Below are 12,956 nucleotides of genomic sequence, written 5' to 3'. Positions count from 1 at the left end.
AGTAAAAATAAATATCAGCTCAGGGGTTTAGACCACAGCACCACCCGCGTCCCTAATAGGTTATACTTAATAATGCAGGGAATATTATTGAGACCAATAGCATCAAAGGGGGTTATATTAGCCGTTCTGCAAATTGTGCCACCTTCTGATTTTATTTATACATTTTCCCCATGTGGGACTGAGGGAGACCTCTATGGTTTTTCATACATGCTGTGAAACTATTGTTCCTTCTGATAGCAAACTCAGCTGATGAGTGTGGAGAACATTGTAGTCAAGATGAGGTTGCTCAGAAACAAGAGGGACTATTAGACCTGCCACAGTTTGCTTCTTATAGATAAGTTCTCACACCCCGGTAACTAAGCAAACCCTGAATTGCTTCAGTTAACCAGACTGTATGAGATTGCCCATAAAGAGCCTATACTGGTATTTCCTATGGGACTTCTGTGGACATTGTATAGGAATCAAATTGCTAGAGAGACAGGTCTTGTATAAAAACTCATTTAGTTCACAATATCAAACCATATTTACAGAACAAGAAGCTTTCAGAGCACAGAACATATATACAAAACACACAGTGGCGGCAGTTGCAAGATACAAAGGTTTCTAAGAATTCCTAAGGAGCTAGCCTTTCCTTAAAAAGCCTCACCTCTGAGTTTGTCTCAAAGGTGAAGAAGTCATAGATGTTAGAGCAGGGGTAGGCAAGCTAAGGCCCATGGGCCGGATGCGGTCCGATCGCCTTCTCAATCCGGCCTGCGGACAGTCCTGGAATCAGCGTGTTTTTACATATGTAGAATGTGTTGTTTTATTTAAAATGCATCTCTGCGTTGTGGGGTCTGCCTGGTGTTTTTACATGAGCAGAATGTGTGATTTTATTTAAAATGCATCTCTGGGTTATTTGTGGGGCATAGGAATTCGTTCATTTTTTTCCCTTCAAAATATAGTCCGACCCTCCACATGGTCTGAGGGACAGTGGACTGGCCCACGGCCGAAAAAGGTTGCTGACCCCTGTATTAGAGGCTAAGGTGTCAAAAGCCTCCTAGCATTTTCATATTTAATACCTGAAATATTGTTTCGAATCCCCGCAACGGGGTGAGCTCCCGTTGCTCGGTCCCTGCTCCTGCTAACCTAGCAGTTCGAAACATGTCAAAGTGGAAGTAGATAAATAGGTACCACTCTGGCGGGAAGGTGAACGGCATTTCCGTGCGCTGCTCTGGTTCGCCAGAAGTGGCTTAGTCATGCTGGCCACATGACCCGGAAGCTGTACGCCAGCTCCCTCGGCCAATAAAGCGAGATGAGCGCCGCAACCCCAGAGTCGTCCGCGACTGGACCTAATGGTCAGGGGTCCCTTCATCTTTTTATGATCTCCAACTTTAAAAAGTCCTGAATTATCAATCTTAAATAACAGGCTGTCTGGCCCAGGGATGTAGTGTGGGTTCCAAGCTCCCGTGGCCGTGTCCCTTCATTGGCCAGCGTCTAACCAAGGGAGTTTCTCCTTGCAAACCAGCCCCAACCCGGGAGCAGAGAAACACGGAGCCAGGAGTGCTGCTGTGTTGCCTCGCCCTCCTTTCTTTGCAGTGAGGGGCTTTGGGAAATGCATGTGGCTCTTGCAAAGCGTGTTCTCCTTCATAGAGAGCACGTGTTGCGGTGGGGGCTAGCAAGACACCTCACTGTTGCTGGGCGGGAAAGAGTTTGGCCACCATTAGCAGAGGGCTGGCTGTTGCTGGGGAGAATTATATGTTGCAATTTTTTGATTGACAGCCCTAGTCTTTAAATGCCCTGCACACAGTGTTGAGCTTCCTCTTTTTGCTGTGTGCATCGGATCACCCGCCCTCCCTCCCTATTTTAGGCTGTTCGCTTGACCTTGCTATGCCTGTCATGGGGTCGTCTGCTCTTGGGGCAGGGGCCCGGTAGGAATTTTGTCCATTTGGCTGATTGGCTGGTGCCATTTGGTTTTTGCCTACTGCTTAGCAAATCGTCACAAGGTTGCGGTTAGGCATTGGTTTTGGAATTGGTTGGTGGAGGGGTATGGATTTGGCTGTGCCTGCCCCTCCAAAAGTGCTGCTGCTGCAAGGGTTTTCCATTAAAGGAACCCAGGGGCTCGCCATGCTTTTGCCTGAACCCTGTCAAGGGGCTAGGGCCACGCGAGAGCCCCTGGGAGCATTTGGGGAGAGGTGAGGCATGGTTCCCAGTCCTGTCTCTCTCCCCGGGTGTCTTACCCTTTTCTGACTTCGCAGGTGTGCGAATGTCAGACTGTCACTGTGTGGGGTCAGATAGTCACAACCAATGCCTAAGCAACCACTCACATTGCTTGTAATTTAATAAAGTTGTGGCCAAAATTATGCCCAAAACCTTAAACAAAAATAATGTGTCACTTGTGTTTTATTGGGGGGTGCTTTGGGGACCTTGACACACAATGCTTTCCTCCTTCCTCCCTCTCAACTGGTCGAGGGGCGGGGTGCGCACGGGTGTCGCTTTGCTGACCACGAGGAGAAGGAGGCGTTGCTCCATCCCTGAAGGCCTGGCCTGGCCATAGCTTGCCTCCTCACAGCTCCAGCCTCGATGACAGAGCTTGTCATGGAGGCACCTGCTTGCACCTCATAAATTTGCACCTGGGGCCATGGCCGCCCTGGCCCAACCATGCTACGCCACTGCTCTGATGTGGGTTGTCAGGCCATGTAACTAAGCAGAATGGAGTAAGGATCCAGAGTAAGCCCACCCCTCTGCTCTCACCTCTCTCCCTCCCTTCCCCCCAGAATTCCTATTTTTCAGGGTTAGTGCTGGTGCAAGTTCCTCTTGCGTCAGTTCAGCTGGCTTAGCCTAAATCAGACAGAAGCGAAACTGGCTGGAGCCTCTGGATCACCTTGCAAATGCTCACATTTTGTACCCCAGGCAGTCTCCTTCTAGCACAGGGGTCCCCAAACTAAGGCCCGTGGGCTGGATAAGGCCTGAGGGACTTGTTTATCTGGCCCACGGCAACCCCCGCTGTCGCCGCCCGCTCTTACCGGCGTGGCGCTGCGTGACTGCCCACTTCCGGGTCAGAGGAGCACCAGAAATAGCTTGTGCGCATGCACAAGCATTATTTGTGCATGCACAAGCATTATTTCCGGTGCACATCTGGGTCAGAGGAGGCCCGTGCACATGCGCACAAGCTATTTCCGGTGCTCCTCCGACCCAGAAGTGCGCCGGAAATAGCGTGTGCGCACACATATGGGCATGCGCTCCCCCGCTCTCCAGCCCTCCGTGCCATTGGCGCTGGAGACACAGGCCCAAGGCTGGGAAAGTTTGCTGACCCCTGTTCTAGCAGAACCTTACAAAAGATTTCACCTAACAGGCACAATCCACAGTCCTCTCCTGGAACTGCAGAATGTTATTCAATTACTTCTAAGTCAGGGCGATAAGTTTGAGATTCTCATTTATATATCGTTTTGGCCCTGTATTGATCTGCAATCAATTTTCTACGGGAAAGGAACTGAGGTGATCGGTGGCCAGCCATGAAGATTCTGAAAGCACAGTTTATTCATGCTTAATATTTCATATGGCCAGTTTAATCAGTTGTATAGACAGGGCATTAAGTTCTGAGATAAGTGGTGTGTGTGTGTGTGTGTGTGTGTGTGTGGAATCCCAGCCTCCTTTTAATTTAATTCACCTGCCATTTGATCTTTAGACTTTGTGTCCCATCTGGATTTCTATTGATAGTATTTCCCAGTTTTCATATACTTATTTAAAAAATTGTGCAATGTGCTTTTATGCTTTTGATTTAAACATAGCATCTATCAAAAATCAATGCACACATTGCATATGTCTTCATTTTCATAATTTTCACAGGGACACCATTTGGGTTGTTAGAGATGAAACATCATGGATCAAAAAGGCAGAGTCTTAGCTTTTCTCATTAAAAGAATGACAGAGCTGCTTTATTAATATTATGGTCCCATGTTTTGATTCCCATTGCGGTTATATATCAGAAGTCCTGGATCCCTTGACTAAGCAATGTTAAGCCCTTTCATTCTGTGTTCTGATCATTTTGCTGTATTTGCTTCATTTTTTAATTTCCCAGTGCACATAAGTGCTATGATTTAAGAGTAGCAGAAAAATCTATCCAAGTGCTGAGATGCTACCTTAGAAGTCCTAAAGAGGGCAAAGCTTCAATTGACTTAATGTGGGAGTTTTTGAGTTAGGATTTCCATAGAATATGGAAGGTATCTAAGGTTTTTTTGAGCTTTGCAAAAGCTAAAGATAATTCACAAGTGTTATAAGAATATAGCATAAATATTCATAAATGCACACATATTTAATAAATATGATCCATGCATCTGAAATAGTAAGGGAGAGCAATCCTGAAGCCATTTTGACTCTCCCAATGACCTCAAATATTCCCCTGCAGTAAGGGAGGCAAATGGGGAAAGCCTTCCTATTGTCTTTTTGCTTGTGAATCCTGTCTTAAGAGCATATTTATGTATGAATAAAGTGAGCCTGTGACCTGGATTCAGGAACTAAAGAATTAACCATCACAAAAGAATGACCAGACTGCCCAGGTAATGCAATCAGGTATCTTGACAGGGAGGATTTCTGCTGTAGACCGCCTCCTGTGATGTATTTCTGCTGTAGATCACCTCCCCTGCTGTAGACCACCTCCTTCTGTGATGTATGTATGATGTTTTGGGGGGTGATCTTGGGCTACAGGATGGGCAATTTCAAAAGTCTACATAAGGGCTTGCGCACCATCATAATACAATTGCCATTGACAGCCTCAGTCTAGTTCTTAAAAAAGACAAGCACACTGGATGACTTACATAGCTGGAGAAGGTAGATAGAGCCATGGGAGGTAAGTCCAGAACTGAACAGGACACTGAGGACTCAGCTTTACAGCTGCAAATAAAATGTTTTAAGTGTGTTGTAAAGTACAATATGATGGGACGCGGGTGGCGCTGTGCGTTAAACCACAGAGCCTAGGGCTTGCCGATCAGAAGGTCGGCGGTTTGAATCCCCATGAAGGGGTGAGCTCCCATTGCTCGGTCCCTGCTCCTGCCAACCTAGCACTTTGAAAGGACGTCAAAGTGCAAGTAGATAAATAGGTACCGCTCTGGTGGGAAGGTAAATGCGCTGCTCTGGTTCGCCAGAAGCGGCTGGCCACATGACCCGGAAGCTGTACGCCGGCTTCCTCAGCCAATAAAGTGAGATGAGCGCCGCAACCCCAGAGTCGTCCGCGACTGGACCTAATGGTCAGGGTTCTCTTTACCTTTTAAAGTACAATATGCAAATGTGACACTAGATGGTGATGGTGAGCTATGGCAAATTCAATAAATGTTTCACACACACAAAAATTAAGCATTTTCACAGCATTTTTTATATATGTGTAGATTCCACCTGTCAGATGCTACAGTTTCACCAACTAAGGAGCCACTAGATTCCCAACACTGAAGCTGATTCTGGTGATTAGAAGATGAAGAAGAGTTTGGATTTGATATCCCGCTTTATCACTACCCGAAGGAGTCTCAAAGTGGCTAACATTCTCCTCTCCCTTCCTCCCCCACAACAAACACTCTGTGAGGTGAGTGGGGCTGAGAGACTTCAAAGAAGTGTGACTGGCCCAAGGTCACCCGCAGCTGGATGTGGAGGAGCGGAGACGCAAACCCGGTTCCCCAGATTACGAGTCCACCACTCTTAACCACTACACCACACTGGCAGGGAAGCACTGGAACTGCCCATGGAACCAGATCCCTCAGCACTGGATCCTGTAGAACCAGATTCAGAGCTCTCATGGACATCTTCTCCTGGGCTGAAGGAACCAAATGCCTCCCAAGCTATCTCATCAGTCCAACAGTGGAGGGAGCACCCTAGGCAGGAAACCATGGAGCACAGGAGATGTGTCCGCCTTCAGGCAAGAGGGTTGACCTGAAGCACTCCAACAGGGGAAGGACCTTAGAAGAGGTGGTCTGACTCTCATAACTTCTCCCTGTCATAACTGAGAAATCCTGACGAATGAGAGAAAATTAAAATTGGTTAATTTGACTTTGGTACAGTGGTATCTTGGGTTACAGACACTTCAGGTTACAGACTCCGCTAACCCGGAAGTAGTACCTTGGGTTAAGTACTTTGCCCCAGGATGAGAACAGAAATCGCATGGTGGCGATGCGGCGGCAGCGGGAGGCCCCATTAGGTAAAGTGGTACCTCAGGTTAAGAACGGTTTCAGGTTAAGAACGGACCTCCAGAACGAATTAAGTTCTTAACTAGAGGTACCACTGTACTGTGGAAGATACTAAAATAGATTAGAATAGGTTAGAATAGGTTAGATTAGAATAAACACATTTCTTTCAGTGCAGTGATTAGTTGTCTTATCTCTTTTTTTAGTCAGGTTACTATTTTAATAGATCGTGGGAATGCTGTGCACATAATTTATCTTGCTTTGAGTAAAGTTATGGGTGATATTCTGGTTAGTCAACTGGTTAAATATTGGGAGTCATTGGGAGGATTCACAACTGGCTAAAATCCTGTACTCAGTGTGTCCTCAACATCCTAAGGGAGGTGTCAGTTGGGGTGGTCCATCTGCCCTGGGCCATATATTTTCAGCATTTTATCAGTTAGATGAAAGAGTGGAGGGACACCTTATCACTGTTGCACATGACACAAATCTGGAACATATAGATTGGTTTACAAAGATGTTATTAGAGATCCCCCTTTCGAAGATTTAAAAGACAATTATTTTATTTGAGGGTCCTTCCTTTTCATAGTCGCACAGTGCAGCTATAATTCCAAACACAAAGCACACATTGTCCCTAAATCCTGAAGCCATCTTCAACTGATGGTGGATTAAAGATTTGCTGATGTGTCTATGAGCAATGTTGTTTTCGAACTGAGAAAATCCCTTTCTTCCCCTTCTCTTTTGTTCTTTCAAAATTCCGAGGAGCCTTCTTTAGCACTAGTCTCCGCAGCAGATAAGTTTTATCCACCAAGTATCAGCAAAGTGATAAAGGAGACGACAGCACGGCTGCAGCATAAAACACTACAGCGACTTGCTTAGTGGTGCAGTGAAGTGCTTCAATAGCTGATGATTGAAAATGGAAGCTTAATGGGGTGAGTGTGAGCAAAGGAATTAGAATAAATGCCGCCCTATGCAACACAGCACAAGCCGCTAAACAAATCTTGTGGAGTGGAAAAAGCAGATCCGAGCCAAAGATTTGTGAAGGCAACCAAAAAAGATAATGCTAGCCAAGCAGTCATCATCAGCTGCTGAGAACATCAGGTCAGTCCTCTCCTGCCTGGCCAAATAAGACCACTTCCCTTTCGACAACTGCAGTGGCAGCAGCAACAGAAATTATTTTATTTTTTAATTGAAGATTTTATCTCAACAAAATAACAGAAAAAAGAAAGGTTTACACATATGTACATGTTAGTAACACAAAGCATCACCCCACCTCACCCCCCATTGGTTCAACATAACTCAAAATGTGAGTTAAAATCTGACTTCCTTCCATCGTTGCTTGACCTTAATTAAATAACTTATCTTTACAGTTGTGCTGTTATATTGTATTTGACAAATATTCTGATTTTATTTGCATTTGTAACCTTTCCCCCTTACCACCTCTGTTCTTTACATATCAATATTTCTGTACCGGAGCAATGTTTTTTCGTATATTCATTCATGCAACTCCATTCTTTTATTAAATTTTTGGTTCTCTGATAGCTGCCATCATTTTGGCCAATTCAGCAAATTCAGCAAATTTGATTTGCCAATCTATTATTGTGGGTTTTTTTGTCTCCCTTCCAGTTCTTTGCTATAAGAAGTCTTGTGGCAGTGGGCAGCAACAGAAATTATTTTGAGACAGACACCTAAAGGCAGACTTTCTTTCTTTCTTTCTTTCTTTCTTTCTTTCTTTCTTTCTTTCTTTCTTTCTTTCTTTTGTAAAATTGCTTTGAGTTGCCTGTGGCAATAACAAGTGTCTCACAAATTTGTTTATTTGCTTGCTTGCTATTGAGAGTAATAGGCTGCAGGTCCATTTTCAGACTTGATTTGTGGGGATGGATGGCAGAGCAACACATGGGGTTGTTGTTGTTTAAGAAGATCCAGCTTCATTTTCTTAAAGGACGATAAGGGCGCTGTGGTCTAAACCACTGAGACTAGGGCTTGCCAATCAGAAGGTTGGCAGTTCAAATCCCCACGACGGGGTGAGCTCCTGTTGCTCGGTCCCTGCTCCTGCCAACCTAGCAGTTCGAAGGCACATCAAAGTGCAAGTAGATAAATAGGTACCACTCTGGCAGGAAGGTAAACGGCGTTTCCGTGCACTGCTCTAGTTTGCCAGAAGTGGCTTAGTCATGCTGGCCACATGACCTGGAAGCTTTACGCCGGCTCCCTCGACCAGTAAAGCGAGATGAGCGCCGCAACCCCAGAGTCGGTCACTAATGGTCAGGGGTCCCTTTACTTTTACCTTTAAGGGTTCCAAAGTTGGTTGATTTGGGTTTGGGGCATGGGGAAAGCAAACAGATTATTAGAAACTGTGTTGGGGGGTAGTGGAAGCTGGAAGGACAGAAGATAATCTGGAATTTATTTTCAGGTCACAGTCCTTCTACAAAGAAAACTAACTAATTTTCCTTTCTCCCCATGCCCCACCCAACAAGCAAAAGCATCAGCTCCTTTCAAATATCACAGATATAATCTATAGAGGTTACCTTTGGCCACAGCTTCAGTGATCTCATGCCCAAGAACTGTTCAACATATGACAAGTGGCCCCAAGGGTCACAGTCTTTGAAATGTGACAACTGAGGCTTTCCAGCACACTTTCTGGACAATAACAAAAGAAAAAAGAGAAAGTTTCACTTCTATTGGCTGTTCATAAGTTTTAACTTAACTGTACCTTGTAGACTTGAAATGCTAAAAAATGTGAGGCATGATTTATTCAGTTTGTGCATCTGTGTGTGGAGAATTCTTGTAGGGCTCAACAGAACTCTGTTCTCCGCCACCTTCCTCAGATATTCCTGAAGCAGAAGTCACATTCATTTGGCATGGAGGAAGACTGGATTGAGTTATGGTTCAAATGATGTATGGAAGTGAGAGCTGGACCATAAAGAAGGCTGATCACTGAAGAATTGATGCTTTTGAATTCTGGTGCTGGAGGAGACTCTTGAGAGTCCCATGGACTGCAAGAAGATCAAACCTATCCATTCTGAAGGAAATCAGCCCTGAGTGCTCACTGAAAGGACAGATCCTGAAGCTAAGGCTCCAATATTATTATTTCATAATTATTTCACACTACTTTGTGGAAACTGTTTAGATTTTTCTTTTCTTTTTTGATTAAATGGTCTATAAATTTTGTCAAACAATAATTTTAAATATTATTAAGTGGCGCGGCCCTCTTCCACTTAACAGGCTTTTAAAAATGAAATAATAATAATAATAATAATAATAATAATAATAATAATAATTTATTATTTATACCCCGCCCATCTGGCTGGGCCTCCCCAGCCACTCTGGGCGGCTTCCATAAAAACCAAAAATACAGTAAAATATCACATGTTAAAAACTTCCCTGAACAGGGCTGCCTTAAGATGTCTTCTGAATGTCAGGTAGTTGTTTATCGCTTTGACATCTGCTGGAAGGGTGTTCCACAGGGCGGGCGCCACTACCGAGAAGGCCCTCTGCCTGGTTCCCTGTAGCTTTGCTTCTCGCAATGAGGGAACCGCCAGAAGGCCCTCGGCGCTGGACCTCAGCGTCCGGGCAGAATGATGGGGGTGGAGACGCTCCTTCAGGTATACTGGACCGAGGCCGTTTAGGGCTTTAAAGGTCAGCACCAACACTTTGAATTGTGCTCGGAAACGTACTGGGAGCCAATGTAGGTCTTTCAAGACCGGTGTTATATGGTCTCGGCAGCCGCCCCCAGTCACCAGTCTAGCTGCCGCATTCTGGATTAGTTGTAGTTTTCGAGTCACCTTCAAAGGTAGCCCCACGTAGAGTGTATTGCAGTAGTCCAAGCGGGAGATAACCAGAGCATGCACCACTCTGGTGAGACAGTCCGCAGGCAGATAGGGTCTCAGCCTACGTACCAGATGGAGCTGGTAAACAGCTGCCCTGGACACAGATTTGACCTGTGCCTTCATGGACAGCTGTGAGTCCAAAATGACTCCCAGGCTGCACACCTGGTCCTTCAGGGGCACAGTTACCCCATTCAGGACCAGGGAATCCTCCACTCCTGCCCGCCTCCTGTCCCCCAAAAACAGTACTTCTGTCTTGTCAGGATTCAACCTCAATCTGTTAGCCGCCATCCATCCTCCAACCGCTTCCAGACACTCACACAGGACCTTCACCGCCCTCACTGGTTCTGATTTAAAAGAGAGGTAGAGCTGGGTAGCATCCGCATACTGATGAACACCCAGCCCAAACCTCCTGATGATCTCTCCCAGCGGCTGCATGTAAATGTTGAAAAGCATGGGGGAGAGGACAGAACCCTGAGGCACCCCACAAGTGAGAGCCCAGGGGTCTGAACACTCATCCCCCACCACCACTTTCTGAACACGGCCCAGGAGGAAGGAGCGGAACCACTGTATGACAGTGCCCCCAGCTCCCAGCCCCTGAAGACGGTCCAGAAGGATGTTATGGTCGATGGTATCAAACGCCGCTGAGAGATCCAGCAGAACTAGGAAACAGCTCTCACCTTTGTCCCTAGCCCGCCGGAGATCATCAACCAGTGCGACCAAGGCAGTTTCAGTCCCATGATGAGGCCTGAATCCCGACTGGAAGGGATCCAAATGGTCCGCTTCTTCCAGGCGTGCCTGGAGTTGTTCGGCAACCGCTCGCTCAATCACCTTGCCCAAGAATGGAACTGGGCGATAGTTGGCCATCGTGGCCGCATCTAAAGATGGTTTTTTAAGAAGCAGTTTAATAACCGCCTCTTTCAGCGGGTCTGGGAAGGCTCCCTCACGGAGGGAAGCATTCACCACCCCACGAAGCCCATCGCCCAGTCCTTCCCGGCTAGCTTTTATAAGCCAGGATGGGCAAGGATCCAGGAGACAGGTGGTTGGTTTCACTCGTCCAAGCAGGCTGTCCACATCCTCGGAGGTAACAGATTGGAATTGATCCCACTCAACTTGACTAGACAGAACTCTAGCACTCTCCCGCCCTGGTCCTGCTCCCATGGTGGAGTCTACTTCTTCCCGAATCTGAGCGATTTTATCTGCAAAAAACTTTGCAAAATCATTGCAGGAGAACATGTGGCCCGTACTGGGCCCCGATGTTGCAGGTGGTTCCGCTAAATTGTGAACCACCTGAAAAAGTCTCCTGCTGCTGTTTTCTGCAGATGCAATAGAGGCGGCGAAGAAATTCTTCTTCGCCGTCGCTATTGCCACTTGGTAGGCTCGACGTTGAGCTCTAACCTGTGTCCGGTCAGATTCGGAATGAGTTATCCACCACCGGCGCTCTAGCCGTCTCAACGATTGTTTCATTGCCCTCAGATCCGTGGAAAACCACGGGGCTGTCCAGGCTCCATGCAATCGGAGAGGGCGCTTCGGAGCCAAACAGTCAATAGCCCTGGTTAACTCCACATTCCAGCGGGCCACCAGGGAATCAGCTGAAAGGCCATCAACATGGGATAAAGCATCCCCTACCACTCTCTGGAAACCATTTGGATCCATTAAGTGGCGGGGGCGGACCATCCGAATTGGTCCCACCTCCCTGCAGAGGGGATGGGTCGCAGAGAAGTCCAGTTGCACCAGGAAGTGATCTGACCATGACACTTCTTTCATTTCGCTTTTACTTAGTGTCAGATCATCAACATCCATAGAGGTAAACACCAGGTCCAAGGCATGTCCGCGGCTATGGGTTGGGCCAGACTTATTCAGGGACAGCCCCATGGAGGCCATGCTTTCCACGAAGTCCCGAGCGGCCCCTTGTAAGGTCGTGTCGGCATGGATGTTAAAATTCCCTAGGACGACCAAGCTAGGTGTCTCCAGGAGAACATCCACCACGACCTGAAGCAGCTCGGGCAGGGAATCCTTGGTGCAGCGGGGAGGTCAGTACACCAAAAGGAATCCTGTACTGCCCCTATTGCCCAACTTCCAGAACATGCACTCGGAAAACTGGGTCTTCCCAATAGGACGCCTGGTGCAAACTAATGACTTCCTAAAAATCACTGCAACCCCCCCTCCCCGCCCACATGACCTGGGTTGCTGTGCGTAAGAGAAACCTGGTGGACAAGCAGCGGCAAGGACAGGCCCATCTGCTTCATCCAACCAAGTCTCTGTTACACATGCCAGGTCAAGTCCTCCATCCATGATCAAGTCATGGATGGCAGTGGTCTTATGAATCATTGACCTGGCATTGCACAGCAGCACCTTCAGGTCATGTGGGTATCCCTTGCTGATTCTAGTATCCATCCGGTCAAGACCAGACCCGGAGGCAGGAATAGTCCTCAGACAACGACTAAACCTGCCCCCTCTGTAATGACATGGTCTAGTCTTAGCGTAACTCCTCCTCCTACCCGTGATCACTGAGATCGGTTGCCCCAGTGCATCCCCCACTGCGGGACATGCCCCAGCCATTTTGTGGGCTGGGGCACACTCCCCGGCAGCCCTGACCCCTCCCCCTAACAATAAAATAACAAAAATCATGTGAAATCATATGCCTTATTTCTTCAGATACTAAAGAATGGAGGCAGCCTTTGGAAAGTACAAATTATTCCCAACATTTTCCACTGCTACTGTTGGAGAAGACCATCTGACTGCCCAACATGGATGTCCCGAAGCGCCATAATTAAATTATACCGCTCTCATTTCCTTTACCAGTTGACTTTTTCTTCCCTTAATGAGCAGACACATGCTGTTTTATCTTGAATCTGATGGAACAGTTGATGTAAAAACATCATGCGTTGGACATTTGTGAAGCTCCTCATAATCATGTCGGGGAAGAGGTGAGCAACAATTTGAAATAGTGCCAGCTTATCTCACTGCTGACAAATGATGCCCCACA

The sequence above is a fragment of the Podarcis filfolensis genome, assembly GCF_964270895.1.
Source record: "Podarcis filfolensis genome assembly, chromosome: 1".
NCBI classification, from domain to species: Eukaryota; Metazoa; Chordata; class Lepidosauria; order Squamata; family Lacertidae; genus Podarcis; species Podarcis filfolensis.
The sequence above is the reverse complement of the archived record's forward strand: the minus strand, read 5'-3'. Positions refer to the sequence as shown.